The 12,125-nt window shown below is 40.2% G+C and overlaps 1 protein-coding gene and 1 long non-coding RNA gene across 6 annotated transcripts in view; one reads left to right on the forward strand and one right to left on the reverse strand.

The window, feature by feature from the left end:
• The window catches only part of lama2 (laminin, alpha 2), a 780,279-nt gene that overhangs the window by 682,010 nt on the left and 86,144 nt on the right, over nucleotides 1-12,125 (reverse strand). The gene's annotated exons all lie outside the window — the stretch shown is intronic.
• Nucleotides 1-12,125, forward strand: part of LOC117503416 — a 559,959-nt gene that overhangs the window by 524,571 nt on the left and 23,263 nt on the right. The window lies entirely within an intron of this gene.

Below are 12,125 nucleotides of genomic sequence, written 5' to 3' on the forward strand. Positions count from 1 at the left end.
GCTGAAAACCTCCACATTTCAGGCTCTATTGATCCAGGACGTCGTGAGAGAACAGAGAAGTTTCAGAAGAAGTCGGTTTCAGCATTTTATCCGGATATTCCACTGTTAAAGGAGATTTTTTTAATGAAAGACGTGCGGACGGATCCGCGCGTCGGGACGCAGCCGACGCGGTGCGGCGGCACAGGAAAAACACCTCCGTGTTGATAACCATTTGTAAAATCCAGGCGGCTTTTGATGGCTTTCAGTGGAGTGAGTATATGAGAAATTGTTTAACAGGCAGGACATGTTCCAACTTGTCCTTAAGGCTTTCAACAGAGGTGTTTTTCCTGTGGCGGAGCGTCGCGGCGGCTGCGTCCCGACGCGCGGACCCGTCCGCACGTCTTTCATTAAAAAAATCTCCTTTAACAGTGGAATATCCGGATAAAATGCTGAAACCGACTTCTTCTGAAACTTCTCTGTTCTCTCACGACGTCCTGGATCAATAGAACCTGAAATGTGGAGGTTTTCAGCTTGAACAGGCTGACGACGGCGGCTGAGAGCGCTGAGCGACGTCTCGCACCGTGGGAAGTCCTTAAAGCGACAGAATCACCTCAAAATCTCTCATCAGCTGTTAAAATTTTCACTGAAAACCAGCTTAATTTTTTCGAACCGTGTCCACTTCGATGTGTCTCACAGGTTTAGAAAAAATTTTGATCAAACAAAGCGCCAGTCTCTCAGCAACTTCTCAGACAAAGGAATTCCGACGAGGGGCTGGACGACTCCTCCCACAAGGAGTGCTCACAGCCGAATGACGTCACCGACAGGCGTGGAAAAACTCACGCATGCGCACAAGGGTTCAAGCATGTCTGACGTAAAAACATATGAATGAAATCCATATAGTTCTTGAAAAAAATAAAAAGGACCGTTACTTTATTGACAGCCCTCGTATATATATGTGTACATACACTCATAACAAATACCAAAAAAAAAACCAAGCAGAGACAATATAGATTAATCAGTGAACTAAAATATCTCAACACAACAGAACAAACAATACTGCACAACGCACAATAAAAAAGTAAAACTCAGTTAACTTAATTCTTCATACTATAACAACTAATTATATTGTTTTTTTATAAAGTCTTTTTAAGACAACTAAAGTACCAGATAATTAAATGCTATCAGAAAAGTTATTCCAAATATTTACACCTTTTATTCAAAGGATTCAGGATTAAAAAGAATTTTATTGTCATATGCACATAGGAACATGTTCTCTGCACAATGAATTGTGTCTACTGCATTTAACCCATCCTAATTGCCAGTTAGGAGCAGAGGTCGCCTTTAGGCGCCCGGGGACCAGCTCCAGATGTACATCCCTGCCTAGGTCAAAAGCAGGGCTAAGCAAACCATGACCGGCCTCATGACAACAGACGACACACATAAGCCGGCCCGGTATATGAACACATATAAAAAGCACACACAAGGTAAAACTAGGGAGAGAAAAACCTTCATAGCTGCTGCATTAAACCACACAGCAGCAATGCAGGAAAAAAAACCAATCAGCACAAAAACACAATGATCACACACACAGACGAGAGATGACGACCGAGATTTGAAAAGTCCAGTTATCAATCAATCAATCAATCAATTTTTTTTATATAGCGCCAAATCACAACAAACAGTTGCCCCAAGGCGCTTTATATTGTAAGGCAAGGCCATACAATAATTATGTAAAACCCCAACGGTCAACACGACCCCCTGTGAGCAAGCACTTGGCTACAGTGGGAAGGAAAAACTCCCTTTTAACAGGAAGAAACCTCCAGCAGAACCAGGCTCAGGGAGGGGCAGTCTTCTGCTGGGACTGGTTGGGGCTGAGGGAGAGAACCAGGAAAAAGACATGCTGTGGAGGGGAGCAGAGATCGATCACTAATGATTAAATGCAGAGTGGTGCATACAGAGCAAAAAGAGAAAGAAACAGTGCATCATGGGAACCCCCCAGCAGTCTACGTCTATAGCAGCATAACTAAGGGATGGTTCAGGGTCACCTGATCCAGCCCTAACTATAAGCTTTAGCAAAAAGGAAAGTTTTAAGCCTAATCTTAAAAGTAGAGAGGGTGTCTGTCTCCCTGATCTGAATTGGGAGCTGGTTCCACAGGAGAGGAGCCTGAAAGCTGAAGGCTCTGCCTCCCATTCTACTCTTACAAACCCTAGGAACTACAAGTAAGCCTGCAGTCTGAGAGCGAAGCGCTCTATTGGGGTGATATGGTACTACGAGGTCCCTAAGATAAGATGGGACCTGATTATTCAAAACCTTATAAGTAAGAAGAAGAATTTTAAATTCTATTCTAGAATTAACAGGAAGCCAATGAAGAGAGGCCAATATAGGTGAGATATGCTCTCTCCTTCTAGTCCCCGTCAGTACTCTAGCTGCAGCATTTTGAATTAACTGAAGGCTTTTTAGGGAACTTTTAGGACAACCTGATAATAATGAATTACAATAGTCCAGCCTAGAGGAAATAAATGCATGAATTAGTTTTTCAGCATCACTCTGAGACAAGACCTTTCTGATTTTAGAGATATTGCGTAAATGCAAAAAAGCAGTCCTACATATTTGTTTAATATGCGCTTTGAATGACATATCCTGATCAAAAATGACTCCAAGATTTCTCACAGTATTACTAGAGGTCAGGGTAATGCCATCAAGAGTAAGGATCTGGTTAGACACCATGTTTCTAAGATTTGTGGGGCCAAGTACAATAACTTCAGTTTTATCTGAGTTTAAAAGCAGGAAATTAGAGGTCATCCATGTCTTTATGTCTGTAAGACAATCCTGCAGTTTAGCTAATTGGTGTGTGTCCTCTGGCTTCATGGATAGATAAAGCTGGGTATCATCTGCGTAACAATGAAAATTTAAGCAATTTTCATTGTTACGCAGATGATACTCAGCTTTATCTATCCATGAAGCCAGAGCCATGAAGCCAGTTATCAGACAGAACACTCCGGAGGCAGCCTTTAGGTGCCGTCAATGGCCTTCTTTGTCCATCCTGGAGGGAAAAGGGGCCCAGCCCTGAACAGTCCACTGTCCACAGTCAACGTCAGAGCTGGAGAAGGTAAGGGGGGGGGGAAACCAGGGAGCGAGGCTTAAGTGTTGTTCTTCTTCAGGAGGTTTTTATCACAGCAGCCTTGAAGTGCAGCTGTGTTTTGGGAAGCCGAATGAATATCCAGATTAGCAGACGCCTGAAAGATTCCACAGTCTGAAACAGAGTGGCTTTCAATACATCTGAATATAAGAGAGGAGATGTGGTCATTACTGACGATCAAAGCGGTTTTCCAGTGCAGCCATCCTCCCAGAGATGGTTTCCAACATGCGGTTAACACCCGCCGACTGAGCTGACACTGCCCTTCCAATCGAATCAATCATGTGGGGCAGCCTGGATGGGCCAATTATTGCCGCTTTTTTATGGAAAAACTGACTTTTTACAGTAGTTCAGGTCTTTAATTTATCAAATACTAATGTTCCTCTCTAATTATAGCTGGCCTACCTCATTTTAACAGATCCTGGACAAGGCCAACGTTTATTTTTAACTTTGTACATGATTTGTATCGTGATATAATCAACCAAGTCCAGAATTTTAAAATGCATAAACAGTCAAATAGTGGGTTTGTTGGCTCACGATATGGTTTATTACTGATAACTCTTATAGCTTTCTTTTGTCATAAAAATATCGGAGTTGTATTTGTTTTATATGTGTTTCCCCAGACCTCAATGCAATAGGACATATACAGTGGTGGGCACAGATAACCAAAAAATTAACTTCGATAACAGATAATCAGATAACTGAAAAGTTATCTTCGATAAAGATAAAACAATAAACCACCCAAAAATGTATCGGCAGTTACAGATAACCGATAACAGATAAATTCCAATATTGTCTCTGGTACACTTACAACTACTAATAAAACAAATTTAGGTTTTAATGCCACAATAGCTTCTAGTAATATTAAAAGTAACAACAGACCCAAACAATGAGACCACGCTTTCGTCTTTGAACATTCTGCCCCTGCTGGAAGCGCTTCTTTACTACAGCGCTCCCAGCACAGAGGCACTCTGAGAGCAGCCATAAAGCCAACTCTCTATTAATCACAATGCTCCAGTCAGGTGGAGGTCTTGAAAAATAAAGTCATGCTGACTTATGGTTTTGATTTATAAATAAGATTAATACCGATAGAATAACTCCATTAATGTCAATTCTGTCAATTGTACAAAGTTAAAATATAGCATATATCTTTTAATGTTAAATAATGCACTAATCTGAGGTTTTGTAACAAACACAGACAGATCGCAAAGGATTCTGGGTAAAAGTGCCTCTGCTAAACACTGTAAACCAACACGTTAATGTGACATCTGTCGTGTGTTGATGTTTACAGATAAATGTGCTTTTGTAAAATATTCAATTTTTTTTTTAATTTGTAAAAACAGGCATTTTTACAGAGCCCTGTAAGTGTCATCGCAAAATGTTTTGCATGTGGAGAGAATGTGCGCACGTTTTATGATGATGTAAAATGTGCTTTACACTGTGCGAGATGATTTTTCATGCAGGAATTTTTTGGACCAAGTTTCAGGTTACTCGCGCGTCCTGCATCGTGTAGTGTACATGGAGTAACAGGCTGCGTTTAACATCTCAGGACCACCTCCTGATGGTCGATCGTATGGTCCAATGAAAATCAAACCTGTTTGATATTATTCTGGTCGGCCGTCGTGAGGGTATCCTACTGCTGAAAAGCTACAAGCATCTAACCGCTCGCACTGTGCATGTGCAAACACCGCAGAGCTGTCTTGTAATATTATTATTATTTTTTTTTTTTGCTGTTGTTGTTTTGTTTTGTTTTTAAACTTCATTTGTTAAAAAAAAAGCCATTTGCAAAGCCAAAAAGTTGATTTGACAATCATCTGATATAACCGGGGTCAAAATAAATAGAACACTGCCATCTACTGGTGCCCAGACTCTTAGTACTTAGGGCGAATACTGCCATGAACACTACTGGCCAGTAGAGGCCTTGAAAACAAAACTGCAGATAATCCCTGTCTGCTACATTTAAAATGCGTGCAATTTAACAAATGCAAATACAATAACAACGTCTATAAACCCAGAGAATATATTCACGAGAGTTTTAGGCACTAGAGTTTAATGCTGTTGTCCGTGGAGCCTGAACAGAGTGTCTGAAATGCAACTGTCCTGTCGTGAACGTACTGAGATTACATCATCCTACCCATAATGCACTGCTGGGCACAGCATGTGCTCACAAAACCTTAAAAATTAGCACAATTACTTTAAAACTAAAACTGTACTAAATATCTGATATTTTCACTTTATAAAACTTCAGACATGACAGTAATTTTAAATAACTTGTCCAAAATTAGTTTGGTTAAAATTTGAACTATAAGTTAAAAATGTATGCCTCTGGATGACTTAGGTGATATTGCCACATATCGGTATGGTGTTAAAGGAAATGATTTTTTTTTTTTTTGGCCATTTCTCCTTTGTCTACAGAGGATAGAGACACTTTTCATAGAAGCAGCTCTCTTCTATTAGCAGAGAGTATAACTGTCCATCTGTTACAAAACGTTTAACAGGTAGGTGCTAAACTGATTTTAAATTTTAAAAATGCTCGTCACTGTTCAACTTTATCGGTATAAAAGTTATCAGACAAAAATTAATCAGAAGATAATTGGTCTGATAATGAAAACATTATCTTCGATAATTATCTGTTATCGGATTATCGGAAGTGTGCCCACCACTGGACATATATGGGACAAGTAATGAATGATATAACATAACTAACAAAAGTTGGGAGAGGAAGTGTTGTGTTTTATACAGAATTGCAATGGTTTTTGAGATTTTAGATTTAACATAATATGAGTTTTCCAGCTTAATTTATCATCAATAAAAACTCCAAGAAATTTGGTTTCAGTTACAATTTCATTTTCAGCATAATTTTGTACTAAATTTCTACTTAAATTCCTGGGCTTATTTCCAAATATAATACACTTTGTTTTACCAAGATGAAGTGATTTGTGAGAATCAAACCATTGTTTGAAATTCAGTCATTCCCTCTCCATGTCCAAGAGCTGTCCCAAATGATCCTCACTACAAAACACAGTTTTGTTAAAAACAAAATACAACTCACAGACCTAGAAACCAAACATGTATAATTAATATATAACAGAAACAACAACGGCCCAAGGACTGAATCCCGGGGCACCCCACATGTAATCTTCAAAAATTCTGAATTCATCCCACCAATATGGATACACTGATACTTGTTGTGTAAATAGCTAGCTATCCAATCATGTGCTAATCCTTTGGGCCTCCAATCTTGGGAAATGTTTCTGTAATGCTGGTAGTGGGGATGGTGAGTAGAGCTATGTTCATGTCTGAAGCATTTGTCCTGACAGGACTTTGTCAGTGAGCCAGAGAAGTCATACTTTAGGTCGTGTTGCCGTCTGTTTAGTCTGGCCACAATCTTCATAGATCCTCAGTAGATGCATCTGTCATAGGAGGTATTTGGGTATCATCTGCTTCCTTACCACTACTCTCTCTTACCAGGCTCTGCTGGTAGATTTCAAGATATAAATTGGGGGAAAAGGCATGCTTCCAGGTTTGCAGTGTTGCATTTTTACAAACATCAAACTTCAGCACACTCGCTTCACAGAAGACAAAAAAAAAAAAGATCAAAAGATTTTGACTGTTTTGGTCATTATGTACTGGACAGTGTTTCCTGTGTAAACTGCCATTTTGGAGAATGAACTGTGGAAGTTGAAATGAAGAAAATGTTTAAATTACTGAGCAGGAATTTGAACATCTGTCAGAAGCTCCCACTTTAGCATAAGAATGAGCTTGTGTGCTACTGTGGAAACCAGACCATAGGATTGCAAGCCCCGGATCTAAACTGCATGTGAAAACAGTCCGCGAGCCCTGTGGCTTTTCTTGTCTGTAGTTTCTGTGCAGGCACTCGATCACCTTGAAAGTCAGGTGTATGAATATCTGCATTTGTTCCCAAATTAAAATATCTTTGTCCATGTGAATGACAACCTTGTGGACATAAAAATGCTGGAAAGTTCAACATACACATGGTTCACATTTCCTGTCTGGCAAATAGAGACACAAACACACATCTTGTTGCATCAGTCATCCCAGCCTCAGCTTTGGTTCATCAGCTTTTAGAGATGCAAATGCACATCCACACAAATGTGAGTTTTCAGAAGGAGTGAAAAATACAGAAGTACAGCTGGTTCATTTGTGTGTGTGTGTGTGTGTGTGGGGGGGGGGGGGCAACATGAATCCAACTGTTTGGCCAGATGTTTGTACTTATGAACTGTGAAGAACATCCGAGAAGCCCAAAGTCTCTGTTAAACACATGTTCACTCTCACAAACACAAAATGTGGAAAAAGTTAAATGCACATGCACGTGCGAGCACAAACACACACACACATTCCAGAATCTCAGTACTAATGTACTGTAATACAACTCCACAGAGCACAGAGGAAGAACAAATGTTCACGGAACAGTTTTTTTCAGTGTTCCAAATAAAGTTTTTGTCCAAGTTCTCAAAGTATAACAGGAAAACATGAGATCTGTCCAAATAGTACAGGTGGCTTTCAATATGTGTGTGCATGCAGGGCACACCCACTGTCTTGTGCTGGGAGTATTTTCCTACATTCTGCAAACTTTGGCTCAGTCTCCACCAAGCTGTGTCAGATCTATAAGTATAGATTTTTTTGTCTTGGTGGTGTTTTCTAATTTATTTGTCTGTCTGTTAGCAGGATTACGTCAAAACTACTGACTTTTTTTTTTTTTTTTTAAACCACAGACAGATATTAGGCCATGGAAGACTCCACTGAATTTTGGAGGTGATCCAGATCTGGATTAGTGGATGCCAGAAATCTGTTTGCTCTTGTTGATGGGACAACGCGCTTGGAGGTCTCTAGTTCAGGCTGAGAAACACACCCGGAGCAGCAAAACATTGAGGGGTCTTTTTTAAAAATGCTGTTTCTACAGTAATTTCCAAGATAAGTAATAAAAGTATTTCCCAGATTTCGTCTTCCCAAACAAGAATGTTTTATTGTCAATCTGTGATGGTGAATCTGACTGAAATGACGTAACACATCAGATTAAGACTTTATATTTACCTTCTGTGTGAATGGTTTTAGGAAGTGACTATTTGTACACATTCATATGTGGCACAGCCTTGTTGTGGTTATGGTTAGGGGTTATTGTTATGGTCTTGTGAGGACTGTAGCTTTTACTGCTGAGCCAATCAATGGGCAGCAGTGGGTTTGCACAGGCTCTCTGCGACGCGGAGAGCAACACAGCGCTGTGTCTCTAAAAACTACACAAATACACTGCTTCATTTTAAATACACAATAAGTCTATTTCAGGTGATCAGCGTCGACCCTCTTTCTCTTCAAAGGCTTTATTTTACGGTTTTGAAAAGTTCTACTGTACGCTGCCTGCTACAGAAAGCTGTATTTTCTTCTCCATTTTTTTGTGGAAGCGTTATAGCGCCACATTCAGATCTGGCATATACAGTGTTTTCAGTGCCCCACAGCTGACATGGAACGTTATTAACCGGTTCAGGAGCAACAAATTTGAGGTGGAACTCAAAACCAGAAACATTAAAATACCATTTCTGTTTCGGAATAAACCAATTGGGAAAAAATGGTGGTTCAAAGCTCTGGCTAATTGTAATTAGGATAGCTTAAATGCAGAAGACAAATGTCGTATGTATTTATCTATGTTCAATGACAATAAAAAGTCCTTCTTCCTTATTCTTCTAAATAAGGAGTGGGTCGGCGAGCATCGGGAAGTGTGTTTTCATCATAATTGATTTTTTTTTCCCCACATTATAGGTACCATAAGTAATTCATCTGAATTTCACATTAATTTTGCAGCCGGCATTGTTTGAGATCACACCACATGCTGAACCGCACCCCAGACCACACCTACAGACCTTGCCACGGCTCAGAGCTCTCACGAGTCAAACAAACTGGATTTTGGTGGGGTCAAACATGCTTGGTCCACAGCACTTCGTGTGAATAAACCCAAACTCAGGAGTAGTTGGGTTCACATTTCAAGTTCAAAATGTTTACAGGAGTTTGCACAATTTGGGTGGAGGACTTGCAAACATGGAAACAACAAATGAACCAAATGTAATGTAGACGTTATTTTGTGACAAGACACTGGAAATTGCAAGGTACTACATTGGTGTCATCAGTGTTTGTAGGGACAGGTGTTCAATCACAGGAATATGTTGTATCACAGCTGAACATGTTAAGGTTGGTGGAGGCACTGTTTGCTGGAACTGCAAGGAATCTTTGATTTCATGTAGGAGGCAGAAATGGTTTATCCTCTCTGGAAAGATCAGACATTACTTGCATTGTGAGGGAATGTCACTATGGCCACATGGCATTGTCCTGACCAGGATCCAGCAAACAGTTGCCTCACTCATGTGAATGCTAGGCTAAGGGGAGACCCACATATTTGGCTGTGGCAGATCGATGACTGCTTTCACAAAGTAGCGATATACTGCTTGGGTATTTGCCAATCTGGACCAAGAATGGTTTTTAGAGTGATGGATGCTCAATCAAATCTTATGCTCTAAGATCGCTCCTGACCTGAAAACCTGTAGTATTCACAGGACAGAGTCACAGCAAAATCAAGAATAGGCATGCTATTCAGAGCAAGAAACAATCTGACAGGACACGTCTCACAAAAAAGATCCGTCAGTCACATGTTCCAGTAATTTCCTCACTCAAAAACTGGGCCAAAGGCTGGATGTTCTCTATGCTCTATACCGGGAAGGGGCAGCTTTTTCTTGCTACTATCACCTCAGCAGGTGACTTCAGGACTTTAGGTTGAAGGCAGAAGCTCATCAGCAAAATGCACCTGCTAATGCAATCTGTTTCATGAAAAACCTGCACTGTCTTTGCCCTTCATGGAACACTGTTATCGACCCCTGTTCTCACTCACTCATTCATCTTCAACAGCTTACTCCAATTAAGGGTCAGGGGGCTGGAGCCTATCCCAGCAGTCATACAGCATGAGGAGGGGTACACCCTGGACAGGATGCCAGTTTGTTGCAGGGCCACATACAGACAATTCACACTCGTACGCACACCTTTGGACAATTTAAAGTTCCACTTCACCTAACCTGCGTGTCTTTGGATGTGGGAGGAGAGGGAACCCATGCAACATGCAAACGCCACACAGAAAGGCCACAGGTGGGAATCGAACTCATGACCTTCTTGCTGTGAGGCAATAGTGCGAACCACTAATCCACTGCGCTGCCAGACCCCTGTTCTATGATGAGTAAATACATCAAAAAGCTCACATTCCAAACTGTCTTCTCATGTTCATGTTTTGATCTCAAATCAAATGTCTTCAGTGCAGGGGCGTAGCACCAAATTCTGGGCCCTAGGTACTAGCCATATTGAACACCCCCCCCCCACTGTTATGTTCTTTTTTATTAACGCAAACACCAAATTTCTAATGCGTAGTCAAACCAGGTCTAAATCATGTATACCTTAGATCACACCTGGGAGTCAGAACCCTTTTTAAAGTTGGGGGAGCAATATTGAGTTGGGGGGTCTGCAATTTGGATGGTGCAATGGTGCAATTTGGTGCATTCCTGTGCATTTTAACATACGGGAATGCACCCGTATGTCCCCAGACCCCCCCAACTCAATATAGCTATAGCTTTCAAGCTCACCTCTCTTTTCAAAGAATTTGGTTAGCAGCTGCTTTCCCTCATTTAGTTTTCTTTCCATCCTTTTTCCTCTTCTTTTTTTAAATCCGGACTTTATTTTTTAGGAAAGACATTTTATTTCAGCCTTAACACTAGGGCTGCAACTAACGATTATTTTACTAATCAGTTCATCGGTCGATTTTTTTTTTTTTTTTACTTACATGTGAGTTTTGCCATTATTTCTTTGAGTTATTATTAAAAGGCCTTTATCATGCAACATCAACATTTGACCTTGTAACAAAGTTATGTTATATTCTCGTCAAAAACATAGCTGGAGTAGTGTTTTGTTTTATTTTGCACATACATACATCACCACAGAGATTTCCATCGGGTTTAGATGCCTACAGCAACTATCTCAACCACTGACAACATATTGCAGCAAGAGTCCACAAAAGTATTTTAAAGGCCTGACGAAAATGTAATATGTTATATTTAATAAGATATTTTCATGAAAAAAGACACAAATGTGCAGTTTACTGCATTTTACTTTTTTCTTGTGTAAAAACACAGCTTAGATGTGGTTTGACCAAAACAAATTGTCATTAAACTTAATAAAACAGGGATGAAGTGGAGGTTTAAGAGTCACTAGGTGTTCACAGGAAACAGTTATTTCTATATTTATTTATGTTCATTGTTAGTTGGTTTAATCTTTTCTGTTTTGTTTTATCAGATTATTTTGGTCCGTTTCTCTAAAACACTATTGTGGCATTATTACTATTATTGTTGTTGTTTCTATTATTATTATTATTGATATATAAATAAAAATAAATGAATAAAATACGAGGTCTGTTAGAAAAGTATCCGACCTTATTATTTTTTTTAAAAAACCATATGGATTTGAATCACGTGTAATTACATCAGCCAAGCTTGGACCCTCGTGGGCATGCGAGAGTTTTTTCACGCCTGTCGGTGACGTCATTCGCCTGTGAGCAAGCCTTGTGGAAGGAGTGGTCCAGTCCCTTATCGGAATTCCTTTGTCTGAGAAGTTGCTGAGAGACTGGCGCTGTGCTTGATCAAAATTTTTTCAAAAACTGTGAGGCACATCCGAGTGGACACCATTTGAGAAATTCAGCTGGTTTTCTGTGAAAATTTTAATGGCTGATGAGATATTTTGGATTGTTTCTATCGCTGTAAGGACTTCCCATGGAGCAGGACGTCGCGCAGCGCTCCGAGGCGACGTCGTCATCCTGTTTCAAGCTGAAAACCTCCAAATTTAAGCCTCTGTTGACCCAGGACGTCGTGAGAGAACAGAGAACTTTCAGAAGAGGTCGGAATCAGCAGTTTATCTGGACATTCCACTGTTAAAGGAGATTTTTTTAATGAAAGACGTGCGGACGGA

The sequence above is a fragment of the Thalassophryne amazonica genome, chromosome 21 (genome assembly GCF_902500255.1).
Source record: "Thalassophryne amazonica chromosome 21, fThaAma1.1, whole genome shotgun sequence".
NCBI classification, from domain to species: domain Eukaryota; kingdom Metazoa; phylum Chordata; class Actinopteri; order Batrachoidiformes; family Batrachoididae; genus Thalassophryne; species Thalassophryne amazonica.